This window comes from Spermophilus citellus (genome assembly GCF_964194105.1).
Source record: "Spermophilus citellus genome assembly, chromosome: 5".
Lineage (NCBI taxonomy): Eukaryota > Metazoa > Chordata > Mammalia > Rodentia > Sciuridae > Spermophilus > Spermophilus citellus.
This window is the reverse complement of record NC_138186.1, coordinates 128,758,450-128,776,976: the sequence shown is the minus strand read 5'-3', so window position 1 is coordinate 128,776,976 and position 18,527 is coordinate 128,758,450.

Here is an 18,527-nt window from a genome sequence, read left to right as displayed (position 1 = left end):
AAAATCAATGAAGTTCTTTTAAATTCAACTAAAATGAAGCATGTTAAGGGGCTGGGGTTGTGGCTCAGTGGTGGAACGCTTGCCTAGCACATGTGAGGCACTGGGTTCAATCCCCAGCACCACATAAAAAATAAATAAATAAAAGGTATTGTGTCCATCTACAACTAAAAAAATAAAAATAATAATAATAAAAAAGAAGCATGTTAAGAGAAACCCATGACTTCTGAGCTACATGAATAATCTAATGGTGTTCCTGTCCACCACTGCTGCCGTAACAAGCACACAAATACAGAGCCAGTGAAAAGCATTAGAAAGTTCCCTGAGCTGAATAACCTGAAAAGTTCACTTGACTAAACTGTTCAATATGAGTACATAGAGCGAATTTATTTTTACTTCTTGAATTCATAAATGCTTCTCATTTAGACTATATACAAATGCAAATATCCCAGCTTTCCATGCAAATTCACAGGCATCATATCTGTAGCTCAAACACAAGTTAATTCCATGGCACTAACATATTCTTTGGGACAAGTTTATTTCATGCTAAATATGTATTAGTATTCACGTGTGCCCTTTAGTCACACAAGTCAAAAAGAAAGAAATTAATAAATGCACTGACCTTTGTCGCAATTTCAGATATACTCAAATTGGTCCTTAAGTGTCTTCCCAAGGGCTGATGATATCCCAAGGTGATTCCTTTATGTTCTGTTTCTAAATTGAAGGATTGTGCCACAGGAAATTTCAAACATTAATCCGTACAACAACATTAATCCAGGAGATTGTCAACAAAGACAGTTCCTACCTAAGTGATTCCAAGGCAGGGTAGAGAATACAGGAGTACTCTAGGAACTGGAGTCTAGGCAACTTGATGAACTACATCTTTAGAAACACTGGCTGCTTCATGTCCAGGTTTCCTTCAGGCTATAAAATGTTTAGAACTTAAAGAACAGAAAATGGCAAAGAAAATATAGAGTATAAGTGGGCTAAGATATTTGAGCACAGGCATATACAAAATAAGGAAAACACTCATTCTTTCATCAGTACCTATGGCCAGTATAAACAGTACCACACACATAACTGGGGATAAAAATAAATGAAGAAAGCTCCACTGTTTTGGAGGTAAAAGTTTATAAACAAAGAAAAGTAATATAAATTCAATCATGGAGGTGTGTCCTCATACAGGAGAGAACTGAAATGTGATCAGCTCTGCCAAAGAAAGCACCCTGGATTAGAAAAGGATGAGGATCGAAAGAGACCTAGATTAAGAAAGAGAGGAAAGGGAGTAAAGATTAAAGTAGTCACTGTCAGAGAAAGAAGAAAGGAAAACAGTAAGACAACCCAGAGCAGATAGGTCCCAGAGAAACTGACTAGTTCTGAATTTTGCTCTAAGCTTATCGATTCGATATATCTAGAACATTTTCAATTTTTTTAATCTTTTTCTCTCATTGTTTTCTTTTAAAATCTCAACCACTGTCTAACTCAAATTTTATAATAAATCTATACTTCAGTTTGCTAAGGAAGCTCTATTGATAGTATGTCTAAGGGATTAAGTCATAATGTTAGCATCATTCCTATCTATAATTACTGGCTTCCAAATATTTAGATTAATTGGTTAGTCTGAATTATTTGGAATCTGCTATTTTCACTTGTTTTCTCTTTGAATGCTGTAAACAGAACTCTTGGAACAGTTTTTAAACAATTGACAATCATCTCAATATACTTCATTCTTTTGTGCAAACAAACTTAAAGCAAACCTGGGCCATGTTACACTGTGTGTGCGTGTGTGTGTGTGTGTGTGTGTGTAAAGGAAAATTGATTGTCACATCCATGCACAGAAACGTTTCTAATAGCCTAAAGTCCTTAATAATTTAGGAATAAAAATGTTGTTTAGTTATTAAAGTTTTGGCTTCTGCTGCTACTGCAGTTTTTATCTTTTTATCCCCCAAAAGAAAAATAGCATGTAAGTTGTCTTAACCACTTTGGAAAAAGCATTTTATAAGAAAAATGAGAGGGATAGATCTTCTGATTTTCCTCTTTGTAACATGTTTAATCACTTTATAGATAATATCTTATTTATGTATATATAGTTCATATATTTTACATACTAGAACAAATATGATCATGTACATTCTGATTTTCAAATTAATACATATTTTTCTTTTTCTTTATGGTTTTATTATTATAATTAAACGAATGCATTCCATCATCTCCCCCATAGTGAAGCCTAGTACCATTGACCACCTGTTCTCCACAGTCATATAATCTTACCTTGACATATTGCCACATTTATACAGATACACACACACACACACACACACACACATATATATATATATGATTTTTTTTCATTATTGTCATATTATGGCCAACAGATTCTAATGTGTCCCATAAAGCTCCTACTTCCTGAAATTCTCATCCTCATGTATTTTCCCTACCTTGAGTGGGAGTAAGGTATATAATTTCTTATAAATTGAGAAAGAATCTTCAGGGACACTTGAGTATATATATGACATTGTTACCAAAGATTGTTGTATGTGTCTTACTGAACGACTTTCTCTTGCCTGCTCTTTTTGGGAAGCAAGTGGACCATGCTGCCATAGTCCACATGGCAAGGAACTGAAGGCAGACTCCAACCAAAACTTACATCCTCAGTCCAGCAACCTGTGAGGAACTGTGTGCTGCCAGCAACCAGTTGAATTCAGAAGTGGATTCTCCCCAGTCAAGTCCCAGCAGACAGCAGGATTGCAGTCTTATGAGGTACTGAGGAGAGGACCCAGGTAAGCCATGTTCCAATTCCTGACTCACAGAAAAAAGAGAGTGGCATGGAGCTGTTATCACAGATTCTGCCCAAGAAGGCCTCAGCAGAGGGACACTGAAGTGGACCAGCAGATGTTCAGGGAATCAAGCAGATACTGCAAACTACCAGTCAAGAGAGTTGCATCAGCCCGAGGCAAGTGAACTGCAGGACAACATGTCAAGTAGTGGAAAATTATCTAAAGAACCCACAAACCATCCATTAGAAGTAAAGTCAGCTTTAAACATTTGCCAAGCCTGGAGAGTGCCAGCTCAGGGCAACTTAGTCATACAGAATCTTTTCTGATCCTTTACATATCTGTCTTCTCTTGTTCCATCAGTATTCCTTTGATGCTTGAAGAGTGGGAAACCATAGTCAGCCAATCATGGGAAAAGGCTGGGAACAGATAGACTTCCCTTCAGCTTCAGACCACAGCTGTGGAGAGGAGAAGCTTTGACTTTGAGTGAAGTCTTTAATTATTACGCTGTCTGTTCATATTAATCACTGAACTTGGACTTTCTTAAGCCAAATGATTGAAAGGTGTTTTATTATTTAATAGTGAAGCAGAAATTATGACTTTGCCCTAGATTTTATTCAACAACAGAGTTCTAGAACTCTCCTGAATAACTTGGTAGTAGTTGAGGACAGGAAATGCTATGCATTGCGTCCTAAAAAATCATGTACTTTCAAAGTTTTTTTTTTTTTAAGTTGTTGATGGACTTTATTGTCTTTATTTTTATGTGGTACTGAGAATCGAACCCAATGCCTCATGAATGCTAGGCAAGCACACTACCACTGAGCCACAACCCTAGCCCCCTTTCAAAGTTTTTATGTACTTTTATCACTTCATGGAAGTTCTCACAAGTCATTTTGTGTAACTCTCATTCATTCATAATGGTTAAGAGGCATCACAAAGTATTTGACGTGTTGATGGGCACCCTATTTTCCTCCATCAGGAACAGTATTTTTTATATTAAACATGTAGAAATGAATATGTATGTACATATTTTTAAATACTGATGCTTTGTAATTATATAAAATATTCCCAGAATTAAAATTTCTTGAGTGGTATATATAAACATGGAAATATCCACAAAGTCTGAGACACCACACTTCTTCAAATAATGAGTGTGAATGCTCACCATGCTCTACTGTGCTTTTTTCAATTTTCACCAGTCCAGGGGATACAAAATTGATAATCACTATTACCTTTTTAGAAATATTTTTCATAAAAGTTGCTGCTTTAGTTCCTGATATTGAAGTGCAAATATACACACATAAATAAATATGTTCTATGTTTTCCAAATGATTCTTTATGGATATTTTCTCTTTATAGGTAAAAAGGATAAAAGTCAGTTATTTCACCTCTATCAAGGCTAGTCAAGACTTTCTTGTTCTTATCTTTTTATTCTATCATTTTCTAGTATATTAGAAGGAACTAATAGCAGTGAGTGACCAATTTCCTAGCACCCAGCACATTTAAACAGCTGCACAGTTCCTATATTTATAGAATTAGGCTTTGAAAGAAAATGTTGCCCTTTTTTTAAAACAATGTTTTGTATTTTTTTAATTGACAAATAATATTGTATTTGTTGTGCATACTATGATGTATACTTTTGAAGTATGTTTACATTGGGAGAATGATTAAATATAACTAATTAACAAATGCATTGTTTTACATGGTTATTATTTTTGTAGTAAGAACACTTAATATGTACTTCTACATTTTTCAAAACTAAAATAAAACATGTTCTCATTAACTGTACAATAGATCTCTTGAATTTATTCCATTTAACTATAATTATATGTCATTTGACCAACACCTCCTCATCTTCTTTCCCCTAACCACACCAACCTTCTGTAACTACCATTCTACTCTCTACTTTTCTAAGATCAATATTTTTAGATTCACATGTGTTAGTGAGTTTTCCATTGCTGTGAAAAAATACCTAAGAAAAACAACTTAAAGGAAGAAAGATTTATGTTATTTTAGGTTTCAGTTCATAGGCACTGGGTCCCCATCTCTTTGGGCTTATGGTAAGCCTGAACATCTAACAGAAGGGTGTGGCACAGAAAAGTTGCTCACCTCATGGCCAAGAAGCAGAAAAAGTGGGAGAGAGAAAGGTCAAGGGAAAAAATAAACTTCAAAGGCACTCCCCCAACGACCTACTTCCTCCAACTGAGCTCCACCTCTAGTAGCCCATTCAGGTGTGAATTCATCATTAAATTAAACCCTCGTGATAGAATCACTTCCAAAAAGCCCTACCTCCAAACATTGCTGCATTGGGCACTAGGATTTTAAAACATGAGTCTTTGGGGGACATTTCATATCCAAACCATAATATCACAAGTGAGTGGAATCATGTGGTATTTATCTTCCCGTGCCTAGATTATTTTTCTTAATGTCTTCCAGGTTCATCCGTGTTGTTCCAAAAGACAGAATTCACTGTTTTATATGGCTGAATAGTATTCTATTATATATAAATATTATATATTTTATTCATTTATTCACTGATAGGCAGGTTGGTATTTTATATATATATATGAGAGAAAGAGACTATTATGAATAGTGCTTCAATAAGCATGGTAACACAGCTATCTATCTCTTCAACATAGTGATTGAATTTTTTTTTAGATATATGCCAAGTCATGGCGTTGTTTGATCACATGGTGGTTTTATTCTGAACCTTTAGAGGAGCCGCCATGCTGTTTTCCATAATGAATTGTACTAATTACATGCCCACCAACAAGTGTGCCTTTGCTGCCCATTCCTGTGAACACAGAATATCTTTTTCCTTTTGATAACAGCTATGAGTTAAGTGATATCTCATTGTGGTTTTGATTGTGTTTCCTTAATGATTAGTGATGTTGAACATTTGTTCATATACTTTTCACTATTTATATGCCTTCTTTTGAGAAATATCTAGTCCCATCTTTTGCTCATTTTTAATCAGGTTATTTTGTTTTCTTATAATTGAATCATTTTTTTCTTGTATATTTTGGATATTAATTCCTTATCCAGCATTTAATCTACAAATATCTTCTCCCATTCTTCTGGTTGACTCTTTACCCCATTGACTGCTTCTTTTGCTGCTCAAAAGCCTTTTAGTTTAGTAAAATTCCATTTTTCTGTTTTTGCAAGTGTTGCCTTTGCTTTTGCGTTCATATCGAAAATAATAGTCATTGCCCAGATTAATGTCTTGGAGCATTTCTCCTGTTTTCTTTTAGTAGTGTCATAGTTTAAGGCCTTACATATATGTCTTTAATCTATTTTTAATTGATTTTTTTTTTTTGCATCTGGAGAGAGTTAAGGATCTATCATCATTCTCCTACATGTGGATATCCAGGTTCCCCAGTACCATTTACTGAAGAGACTATCCTTTCTCCAATGTGTGTTCTTGGCAGCTTCAGAAAAAGTCAGTTAGCTTATAAATGTGTTGATTTATTTCTGGGATTTCTATTCTGTTTCATTGGTCTACATGTCTATTTTTGTACTTTACCATGCTGTTTTGGTTACTATAGCTTTTTGTATACTTTGAAGTGAGGTAGTATAATCCTTCCAACTATTTTTTTTTTTTATCAAAACTGCTTTGGTTCTTTCATTTATTGTGAATTTAAGAATGCTTTTTGTATTTTTATGAAGAGTATTATTGGTATTGTAATAGGTATAATATTGAATCTCTAGATGGCTTTAGATAATAAGGAGATTTTAATAATATTTATTCTTCAACTCCATGAATATGAAATATCTTTCTGTTTATTTGTGTTTATCAATGTGTATAGTTTTCAATGCAGGGTATTTCACTTTCTCAATAAAATTTATATATATATATATACAGCTGTCTCAATTTCTTTTTCAGATAATTTGCTACTTTTACATCAAAATGCTACTAATTTTTATGTTGATTTTGTATTGTACAATGTTACTAAATTTATTTATTAGAGATAATGTTTTTGGTGGAGTCTTTTGGGTTTTCTATATATAAGTTTAGGTTACAAGCAAACAGAAGTAATTTAATTTCTTTATTTCCAACTAGTATAAGGCTAGACATCAGTAACAGACGACATTTTAGGAACTTAAACAACATGTTCCTGAATAATCAATGGTCAAATGAAGAAATAGAAAGGGAAATTTTAAACTGTTAATCAATAGAAGAAATACATGTGTTTATGTATTATTTACTTGTATTACGATTTACTATTTAAACACCTATCCATATAGTCTTATTTTAAGTATAGTATAACACCTGGAATTAAACTATTATAGTTCATTTGGTTCCACAGTTCACTCATTGTGTGATTTTGAGCATTTTTTTTTGACCTGAGCCTAATTTTCTAATGTGCCAAATTAAAATAATAAAATGAATGTCTCATAGGATTGTAATAAATCTTGAAATGGCATGGTTGTTAGTGTATAATTGGTATTTAACATATGTCAGTTCTGAGTAAAGTGGGAAGTTTTGTTTTCTTATTATTGTTTTGTTTTTTAACATAGACCGTTAAATTCAGAACATTAAAGAAATCCTTAACTAATCCAATGATCAATAGAAAATTTAGGGCAAAAACATGTGAATCATTTAGCTTTTTAAGGACCAACTGTCTTAAGTGTAATAATTTTTTAAATAGATAAAACTTTCCCTAGCGTCAATTCAGATGTCACAATTATTTGAGTTTTTCATTGGAGCAGGGTACTTGTGGAGTCCTATAGCCCCAGTCATGAGCTACAGCATCCATCTGATAGTTAGCACCAGTGTAAAAGTTTTATGACAGATTCTTTTTTAAACACTCATTTCTTTTGAGCAACCACTCTCCACATTAACAATGTAAAAAGGCACACTAAATAAGAAATATATATATATAATATATATATATATTTATATATATTATATATATATATATACACACAAAAATAAGGTAGTATTCATTCATTAATGAACATAAAATACTGAATTACTGGAAGAGGGAGAAGTAACCCTCTGATGAACAATGTAATGTTATTCATTTGAGACATATTTGCTATGCAATGCTTACATCATAGTGACCTAGGAAAAAGTAACTGCCAAACATTTTCCCAAACACTTAAATAAAAAAAAAATGTAGAAAACTCTGAGGAAGGGAAATGCTGTCTTGAGTCTATTGTCTTTTCCCTTCAGATCTACCCATAAATCATATTATCACCATCTTTAACTTTATAATTATTTAAAACTCTTAATATTTAATGTAAAAAAGGGATTATAATTTCTTACAATTCTATAGTCTGTAGAAGACTTTTTCCTCACTAAATGCATTTGAGTATTGTGTGCCAAATAAATCTCATCTCCTCACAGATAATAACAGATGATACCCCTGTTATCTGGATTTTATTTCAGCTGCTTTGCTCAGTTTAACTGCAACAAATTCCAGCATCCTTTCCAATTTGATTGTCTCTATCAAATATTTTTGAATCCTAACCCAAGCCTTGGAGGGAAACCTAGCTGATTGGCCTCAATCTAATTATCAGCAGCCATCCATGAAGCACAGCATGTGTTATACAAATATTTTGACTGATCATCTACTGTGCCCTGAACTTTAAAAATGGTCCTGCTTCATGTTTGATTTGTCCTCTAAAAATATCGGCCAACATAATAACTTGATAAGAGAGAAAAAGAAAAAAATAATAATTAGATGTGTTTTGGTGGAAAGGAGTGGTACTCAGTGTTTAGAAGGTAATTTGGGGTCATTGCTATTTATAAGAAAATAGGAAGGGTCAAAAACAATGGAGATGTCATAATTCAACATCCAAAAAAATAAAGAAACAGGGATAAATATGGGCAAAAGCCCTAAAATGATTTCTCTCTTCTGGATGTTTTTTGTTTTCCTTTCTTAAAGCTCACTGATAGCAAAAGAAGTAATTTCAATGAGAATCAAAGATATGAAGCATATTTCTTTAACCTTACTATTGTCTATCCATGAAAAGATACAAAGTAGGCATGAGACCTTGAGGGAACAACTTTACTTCTTTTGCTGTAGTTTTCTCAGCTGCAGAATGAGTGTTTTGACTAGGCGGTTGCCACTGTCTGTGCCTGCTGTAATTTGTAGGATGTGTATATGCATGGCTGATTTGGCTGTCAGGAGATTTTAGGCATCCAAACAACAGATTGAATTAGTTGCAGCAATTTCTAATTCAGTGAAACTATATATATATATATATATATATATATATATATATATAGAGAGAGAGAGAGAGAGAGAGAGAGAGAGAGAGAGAGAGAGAGAGTTGAGTTGTACTTTAGTTGAAAAGAAGAAGTAGAAAATGGTACAGCCTTAGAGACATGAGTTAAAACAAAATCCCAAGAGAATTGAATAAAAACGAATAATACAGTTACATGATAATGGAGTGATGTTCATTGTTAGAAATAAAATTTTTAAAGACCTCAGTGTTCACACAAAAGAGAGTCTATCAAAAGCAAGAGAAGATATACAATCACAAAAATCAACTTTTTGTTTTTAACGAAACAAATTTCAAGTAGAGCCAAATAGCTAGCAATATATTTCTAAGAATGGGAAGGCGGAAACTAAGGGAATTATGTAGAAAATTAGAACATAGCATGAGCTCAAAAAATCTTTGTCAAATGAGTAAATACTAGGTTTTCTATTATTTTAATGACATGGGGTTTTTGTTCTTGGCTGTGGTGTAACCAGGGTTGGGTTGCTTCTTCATTCTTAACTCCTCCCCACTCTCATGGTCCATCAATAATCAATAAGTCAATTAACTAAATATATGTTTTGCATCCCTGCCACTGTACTCACCACTGCTAATTCACTGTCTGCAAGCCTAGGCTGTTTAGATGAAGGTCCATATTTTTTGCTTCATGAGGAAATATTTATGCATTTTCAGTTCCCCAAAAAAATCTCCTGACTAAATTAGACAAGTGGAAGAAGTTGGCTTAAAAAGAGGTCACTTTCACGGATTGTTTATAATTTAACAATACAATAGGGTTGTGGATGAGACAAATATTGGAATTTGATTTGGTTCAATTGAACTGTGGTTTCTCAATCAATAAAAAAGACAACAATTCCTGATCAAAGAGCCCACAATCTACAATATTTTTTAATTATTTTTTAAATTTATATATGACAGCGTAATGCATTACAATTCTTACTACACCTATAGAGCACAATTTTTCATATCTCTGGTTGTATACAAAGTATATTCACACCGATTCGTGTCTTCATACTTGTACTTTTTTTTTAAATTTATTTTTTTTATTGGTTGTTCACAACATTACAAAACTCTTGACATATCATATTTCATACATTAGATTGAAGTGGGTTATGAACCCCCAATTTTACCCCAAATGCAGATTGCAGAATCACGTCGGTTACACATCCACAATTTTACATAATGCCCTATTAGTAATTGTTGTATTCTGCTACCTTTCCTATCCCCTACTATCCCCCCTCCCCTTCCCTCCCATCTTCTCTCTCTACCGCATCTACTGTAATTCATTTCTCTCCTTGTTTATTTTCCCATTCCCCTCACAACCTCTTATATGTAATTTTGTATAGCAATGAGGGTCTCCCTTCATTTCCATGCAATTTCCCTTTTCTCTCCCTTTCCCTCCCATCTCATGTCTCTGTTTAATGTTAATCTTTTCTTCCTGCTCTTCCTCCCTGCTCTGTTCATAGTTGCTCTCATTATATCAAAGAAGACATTTGGTATTTATTTTTTAGGGATTGGCTAGCTTCACTAAGCATAATCTGCTCTAGTGCCATCCATTTCCCTGCAAATTCTATGATTTTGTCATTTTTTATTGCTGCATAGTACTCCATTGTGTATAGATGCCACATTTTTTTTATCCATTCATCTATTGAAGGGCATCTGGGTTGGTTCCACAGTCTAGCTATTGTGAATTGTGCTGCTATGAACATCGATGTGGCAGTATCCCTGTAGCATGCTCTTTTAAGGTCTTCGGGGAATAGTCCGAGAAGGGCAATAGCAGGGTCAAATGGTGGTTCCATTCCCATCTTTCCCAGGAATCTCCAAACTGCTTTCCAAATTGCCCGCACCAATTTGCAGTCCCACCAGCAATGTACAAGTGTACCCTTTTCTCCACATCCTCGCCAGCACTTGTTGTTGTTTGACTTCATAGTGGCTGCCAATCTTACTGGAGTGAGATGGTATCTTAGGGTGGTTTTGATTTGCATTTCTCTGACTGCTAGAGATGGTGAGCATTTTTTCATGTACTTGTTGATTGATTGTATATCCTCCTCTGAGAAGTGTCTGTTCAGGTCCTTGGCCCATTTGTTGATTGGGTTATTTGTTATCTTATTGTCTAATTTTTTGAGTTCTTGGTATACTCTGGATATTAGGGCTCTATCTGAAGTGTGAGGAGTAAAAATTTGTTCCCAGGATGTAGGCTCCCTATTTACCTCTCTTATTGTTTCTCTTGCTGAGAAAAAACTTTTTAGTTTGAGTAAGTCCCATTTGTTGATTCTTGTTATTAACTCTTGTGCCATGGGTGTCCTATTAAGGAATTTGGAGCCCGACCTCACAATATGTAGATCGGAGCCAACTTTTTCTTCTATCAGGCGCAGAGTCTCTGATTTGATATCAAGCTCCTTGATCCATTTTGAGTTAACTTTTGTGCATGGCGAGAGAAAGGGATTCAGTTTCATTTTGTTGCATATGGATTTCCAGTTTTCCCAACACCATTTGTTGAAGATGCTATCCTTCCTCCATTGCATGCTTTTAGCCCCTTTATCAAATATAAGATAGTTGTAACTTTGTGGATTAGTCTCTGTGTCCTCTATTCTATACCATTGGTCCACCTGCCTGTTTTGGTACCAGTACCATGCTGTTTTTGTCACTATTGCTCTGTAATATAGTTTGAAATCTGGTATCGCTGTACCACCTGATTCACACTTCCTGTTTAGAATTGCTTTTGCTATTCTGGGTCTTTTATTTTTCCATATGAATTTCATGATTGCTTTATCTATTTCTACAAGAAATGCCGTTGGGATTTTGATTGGCATTGCATTAAACCTATAGAGAACTTTTGGTAATATCGCTATTTTGATGATGTTAGTTCTGCCTATCCATGAACAGGGTATATTTTTCCATCTTCTAAGATCTTCTTCTACTTCTCTCTTTGGGGTTCTGTAGTTTTCATTGTATAAATCTTTCACCTCTTTTGTTAGGTTGATTCCCATTCATACTTGTACTTTGGATGATAATGTTCTTTATATTCCACCATCATTTCTAACCCCATGACCCCTCCCTTCCCTTCCCACCCCCCTGCCCTATCTAGAGTTTGTCTATTCCTCCCATGCTCCATTATTTATGTAGAAAAACTATGAACATATAAAAAACTGAGAAAAATCGTAAATCAATTTAAGCATAATAAATGAATAACTGGCCAATAACTTTATACACAGAGAGAGAGAGAGAGAGAGAGAGAGAGAGAGAGACCCCTAATTGTTCTGAGTTGAGAGAAGAATAAGATCTCTATGGACATAAGAAATTGCTAATGTTTCTTTGAGGAGTACGATCTTGAATTAAACCTTAAAGAGTTAGTAGAATATCAGGAGGAAATGTATTTATATAAATAAATCAACACAATTAATTATTTTAAAGTAGAATACTAAGCATAAGATCTGGACTACTTTAAATGTCGGCACATTGCAGAGGAGATAGATAAAGGATCATTGTGAAATACAAATTAGAGTAGATATTTGATTCTACCCCTGATTTGACAGAGAAGAACTATCAATTTACATTAACAACTTATTCAATGGATGTAAGTCATTGGATCATTTCAGTAACTGTTAATATTTAAGTGTATATAAGGTATAACGAACCCATATCCAATTGAGAAATTTAGCAAAAGATGAAAAGAGCTGGACATTAAGAAAAGCCCTGTGAATCAACAAAAGGAGACTTGGATGCAGTTTTCACTTTGTTACCAACTGGCTGAATAATATTAGTTTCTCGATGACCATTTTTCAACTCTTGGAATTATGTCTCATTTGTGGAAGATTGATATTAGAATAACTAACTATTGCTTCTATTCTAAAATCCTGACTCTTAGTAAAATCAGGTCATTATGTTTTCTGGGAAAGACTACATTAGCATTCAATACTTCAATTTGTGCAGCAAATTGGAGTATCATGTAGGGTATTGAAGCACATGTTTCCTGAGACACTCCAGACTCTGATAAAAGTCACACTACTTAAAAATTTACTTGATTTATTCCTTCTCCACTGTGAGGACACCATTGAACACCATTGCCAACTAGTGAAGAGAATATGTATATTTTTAAATCAGAAAAGCATTCTATTGTACAATAATATTGCTATAAAGTAACAAAATACATTAGATTAAGCCGTATGTGAAATTGCTAAAATTTTACTGGATTTGACCTACAAAATATCCTTTTGATATGGTTCAATGTGTTATTTAAAAAGAATGTTCAGTCAGTTGTAGTGGTGCACACATTTAATCCCAGGGGCCAAGAGGCTAAGGCAGGAGGATTTCAAATTTGAGGCTAGCCTCAGCAACTTAGCAAGCCCCTAAACAACTTAGCAAAACTCTATCTCAAAATAAAAATATAAAACAGCTAAGGATGTGGCTCAGTGTTTAAGTACCCTTGGATTCAATCCCTGATACAAAAATTAAAAAAAAAAATGCTTATCATGTAGACCAAATGCTACAAAAAGGAAGTAATTGAAGATTAAAATATTTGGAAGTACAATCAGACTTTTTAAAAAGAAAAGCTGACTAATTAAAGGAAAAGTTCATTGAAATTTCAAAGGAAAAAAAAAAGCTATGATGTGGTGAGTGTTGCCAGATTTGTCCTCCCACCAAAAACAACTAAAAAGTTGACAAAATATATAAGTAATCAATTTTCCGTTACTGAACAACAGGAAGTTCAGCACTCTGATCCCTGGAGGAAGAAAACATTAGGGCAAGTTTCATGATCCTTTGATTTTCTGCCTGGCTTTCCTGGTACATTGCAAAGAGTTAGTAGGAAAACTGAACAATGATTCTGCTAAGCTAAGGAGGCAGAGATTAAAGTTCTCAGCTGCTGAAGCAAATGAAAATGTCAGAGCAATGTACCAGACACAGAGTCACTCTGCTAGTGCTCAGAAGGATGACTTATCAAATAAGAGAGGCCAAAGAAATGGATAACATCAAGAGTGCTGAAAGGAAAACACGTGTGTTGTCAACCTAAATGCTTATGTCCAGCTAAAATTATATTTAAAAGTGAGGGTGAAATGAAAACACGTTATATAAGTGAAATCTGTGAGGACTCAAAAACAAAAACAACCTGCCTACCCAAAAATGCTTACACAAAGTTTTCTTTTTTTTTTTGAACCTAAAAATAGTATTTTTTAATTGATTTTACTATTTTTTTAAATACATGACAACAGTGGGATGCATTACAATCCTTATTACACACATAGAGCACAATTTTTTGAATCTTTGTATATAAAGTAAGTTCATGCCAATTTATGTCATTATACATGTACTTTTTTGCATTGCAATTCTTAATACACATTTATACCATAACTTTTCATATCTCTGTTTGTATATAAGGTATATGGATACCCAATTCAGGTCTTCATACATGTACTTTGTATAATGATGACCATCACATTCCACCATCCTTACTAATCCCCTTCCCCATCCCTTAACCTCCCACCCCACTTCCCTATCTAGAATTAATCTAATCCTCCCATGATCTCCCTCCCTACCCCCCTTATATCAAAGAAAACATTCGGCATTTGTTTTTTGGGGATTGGCTGACTTCACTTAGCATTATCTTTTCCAATGCCATCCATTTACCTGCAAATGCCATGATTTTGTTCTTTTTTAATGCTGAGTAATATTTCATTGTGTATAAATGCCACATTTTTTTTTATCCATCCATCCACTGAAGGACATCTAGGTTGGCTCTATAGTTTAGCTATTGTGAATTGTGCTGCTATAAACATTGATGTGGTTGTGTCCCTGTAGTATGTTGTTTTTAAGTCCTTTGGGTATAGTCTGAGAAGAGGAATAGCTGGATCAAACGGTGGTTCCATTCCCAGATTTCCAAGAAATCTCCATACTGCTTTCCAAATTGGCTGCACCACCAGTGCAGTTCTTGTATGAGTGTACCTTTTTCCCCACATCCTCACCAACACTTGTTGTTTGTCTTCATAATAGCTGCCATTCTAACTGGAGTGAGATTATATCTTAGAGTAGTTTTGTTTTTTTGTTTGTTTGTTTTTTAAGAGAGAGTGAGAGAGGGGGGAGAGGGAGGGAGAGAGAGAGAGAGAGAGAGAGAGAGAGAGAGAGAGAGAATTTTTTTTTTTTTTTTTTTTTTTAATTCTCGGCGGACACAACATCTTTGTTGGTATGTGGTGCTGAGGATCGAACCCAGGCCGCACGCATGCCAGGTGAGCGCGCTACCGCTTGAGCCACATCCCCAGCCCATCTTAGAGTAGTTTTGATTTGCATTTCTCTGATTGCTGGAGATGATGAGCATTTTTTCATATATTTGTTGATTGATTGTATATCCTATTCTGAGAAGTGTCTGTTCAGGTCCTTGGCCCATTTATTGATTGGTTTTTTTTTTTTTATGCTTAGCTTCTTGAGTTCTTTATATACTCTAGAGATTAGTGCTCTATCTGATATGTGAGGGGTAAAAAAATTGCTCCCAGGATGTAGGCTCTCTCTTTTTTTTTTTTTATTTTATTGTTGGTTGTTCAAAACATTACATAATTCTTAATACACCATATTTCACAGATTGATTCAAGTGGGTTATGAACTCCCATTTTTACCCCATATACAGATTGCTGTGTCACATCAGTTACATTTCCATTGATTTACAAATTGCCTTTCTAGTGACTGATGTATTCTGCTGTCTATCCCATTCTCCACTATCCCCCTCACCTCCTCTCCCCTGCCCTCCCCTCCCCTTCTCTCTCTCCACCCCCTCTACTGTAAATCATTTCTTACACTTATATAATTTCTCTCCTACTCCTCCTTTCCTCTTATATGTAATTGTGTATAACCCTGAGGCTCACCTTCCAATTCCATGCAATTTCCCTTAACTCTCCCTTTCCCTCCCACCTATCATCCCAGTTTAATGTTAATCTTCTTCTCCAGCTCTTCGTCTCTACCCTGTCCTTGGTTACTCCCCTTATATCAAAGAAGACATTTGGCATTTGTTTTTTAAGGATTGGCTAGCTTCACTTAGCATAATCTGCTCTAATGCCATCCATTTCCCTCCAAATTCTATGATTTTGTCATTTCTTAATGCAGAGTAATACTCCATTGTGTATAAATGCCACATTTTTAATCCATTCATCTATTGAAGGGCTTCTAGGTTGGTTCCACAATCTTGCTATCGTGAATTGTGCTGCTATGAACATAGATGTAGCAGTGTCCCTGTAGCATGCTCTTGTTAGGTCTTTAGGGAATAGACCGAGAAGGGGAATAGCTGGGTCAAATGGTGGCTTCATTCCCAGCTTTCCAAGAAATCTCCATACTGCTTTCCAAATTGGCTGCACCATTTTGCAGTCCCACCAACAATGAACAAGTGTACCCATTTCCCCGCATCCTCGCCAGCACTTGTTGTTGTTGGACTTCTTTTTTTTTTTTTATTGGTTGTTCACAACATTACAAAGCTCTTGACATATCATACTTCATACATTAGACTGAAGTGGGTTATGAACCCCCAATTTTACCCCAAATGCAGATTGCAGAGTCACATCGGTTACACATCCACAATTTTACATACTGCCCTATTGGTAATTGTTGTATTCTGCTACCTTTCCTATCCCCTACTATCCCCCCTCCCCTCCCCTCCCAATTTCTCTCTCTACCCCATCTACTGTAATTCATTTCTCTCCTTGTTTATTTTCCCATTTCCCTCACAACCTCTTATATATAATTTTGTATAGCAATGAGGGTCTCCCTTCATTTCCATGCAATTTCCTTTTTCTCTCCCTTTCCCTCCCATCTCATGTCTCTGTTTAATGTTAATCTTTTCTTCCTACTCTTCCTCCCTGCTCTGTTCATAGTTGCTCTCATTATATCAAAGAAGACATTTGGTATTTGTTTTTTAGGGATTGGCTAGCTTCACTAAGCATAATCTGCTCTAGTGCCATCCATTTCCCTGCAAATTCTATGATTTTGTCATTTTTTATTGCTGCATAGTACTCCATTGTGTATAGATGCCACATTTTTTTTATCCATTCATCTACTGAGGGGCATCTGGGTTGATTCCACAGTCTAGCAATTGTGAATTGTGCTGCTATGAACATCGATGTGGCAGTATCCCTGTAGCATGCTCTTTTAAGGTCTTCAGGGAATAGTCCAAGAAGGGCAATAGCAGGGTCAAATGGTGGTTCCATTCCCATCTTTCCCAGGAATCTCCAAACTGCTTTCCAAATTGGCCGCACCAATTTGCAGTCCCACCAGCAATGTACAAGTGTACCCTTTTCTCCACATCCTCGCCAGCACTTGTTGTTGTTTGACTTCATAGTGGCTGCCAATCTTACTGGAGTGAAATGGTATCTTAGGGTGGTTTTGATTTGCATTTCTCTGACTGCTAGAGATGATGAGCATTTTTTCATGTACTTATTGATTGATTGTATATCCTCCTCTGAGAAGTGTCTGTTCAAGTTCTTGGCCCATTTGTTGATTGGGTTATTTGTTATCTTATTGTCTAATTTTTTGAGTTCTTGGTATACTCTGGATATTAGGGCTCTATCTGAAGTGTGAGGAGTAAAGATTTGTTCCCAGGATGTAGGCTCCCTGTTTACCTCTCTTATTGTTTCTCTTGCTGAGAAAAAACTTTTTAGTTTAAGTAAGTCCCATTTGTTGATTCTTGTTGTTAACTCTTGTGCTATGGGTGTCCTATTAAGGAATTTGGAGCCCGACCCCACAATATGTAGATTGGAGCCAACTTTTTCTTCTATCAGACGCAGAGTCTCTGGTTTGATATCAAGTTCCTTGATCCATTTTGAATTAACTTTTGTGCATGGCGAGAGAAATAGGTTCAGTTTCATTTTGTTGCATATGGATTTCCAGTTTTCCCAACACCATTTGTTGAAGATGCTATCCTTCCTCCATTGCATGCTTATAGCCCCTTTATCAAATATAAGATAGTTGTAACTTTGTGGATTAGTCTCTGTGTCCTCTATTCTAAACCATTGGTCCACCTGCCTGTTTTGGTACCAGTACCATGCTGTTTTTGTCACTATTGCTTTGTAATATAGTTTGAAATCTAGTATTGCTATACCGCCTGATTCACACTTCCTGTTTAGAATTGCTTTTGCTATTCTGGGTCTTTTATTTTTCCATATGAATTTCATGATTGCTTTGTCAATTTCTACAAGATATGCCATTGGGATTTTGATTGGCATTGCATTAAACCTATAGAGAACTTTTGGTAATATTGCCATTTTGATGATGTTAGTTCTGCCTATCCATGAACAGGATATGTTTTTCCATCTTCTAAGATCTTCATCAACTTCTCTCTTTAGGGTTCTGTCGTTTCATTATATAAATCTTTCACCTCTTTTGTTAGGTTAATTCCCAAGTATTTTATTTTTTTTGAGGATATCGTGAATGGAGTCTTTTTTTTTTTTTTTTTTTTTTTTATTGATTATTTATCGCATTACATAGTTCATGATATATCATCTTTCATACATTAGACTCAAGTTGTGCTTTGAACTCCCATTTTCACCCCAAATACAG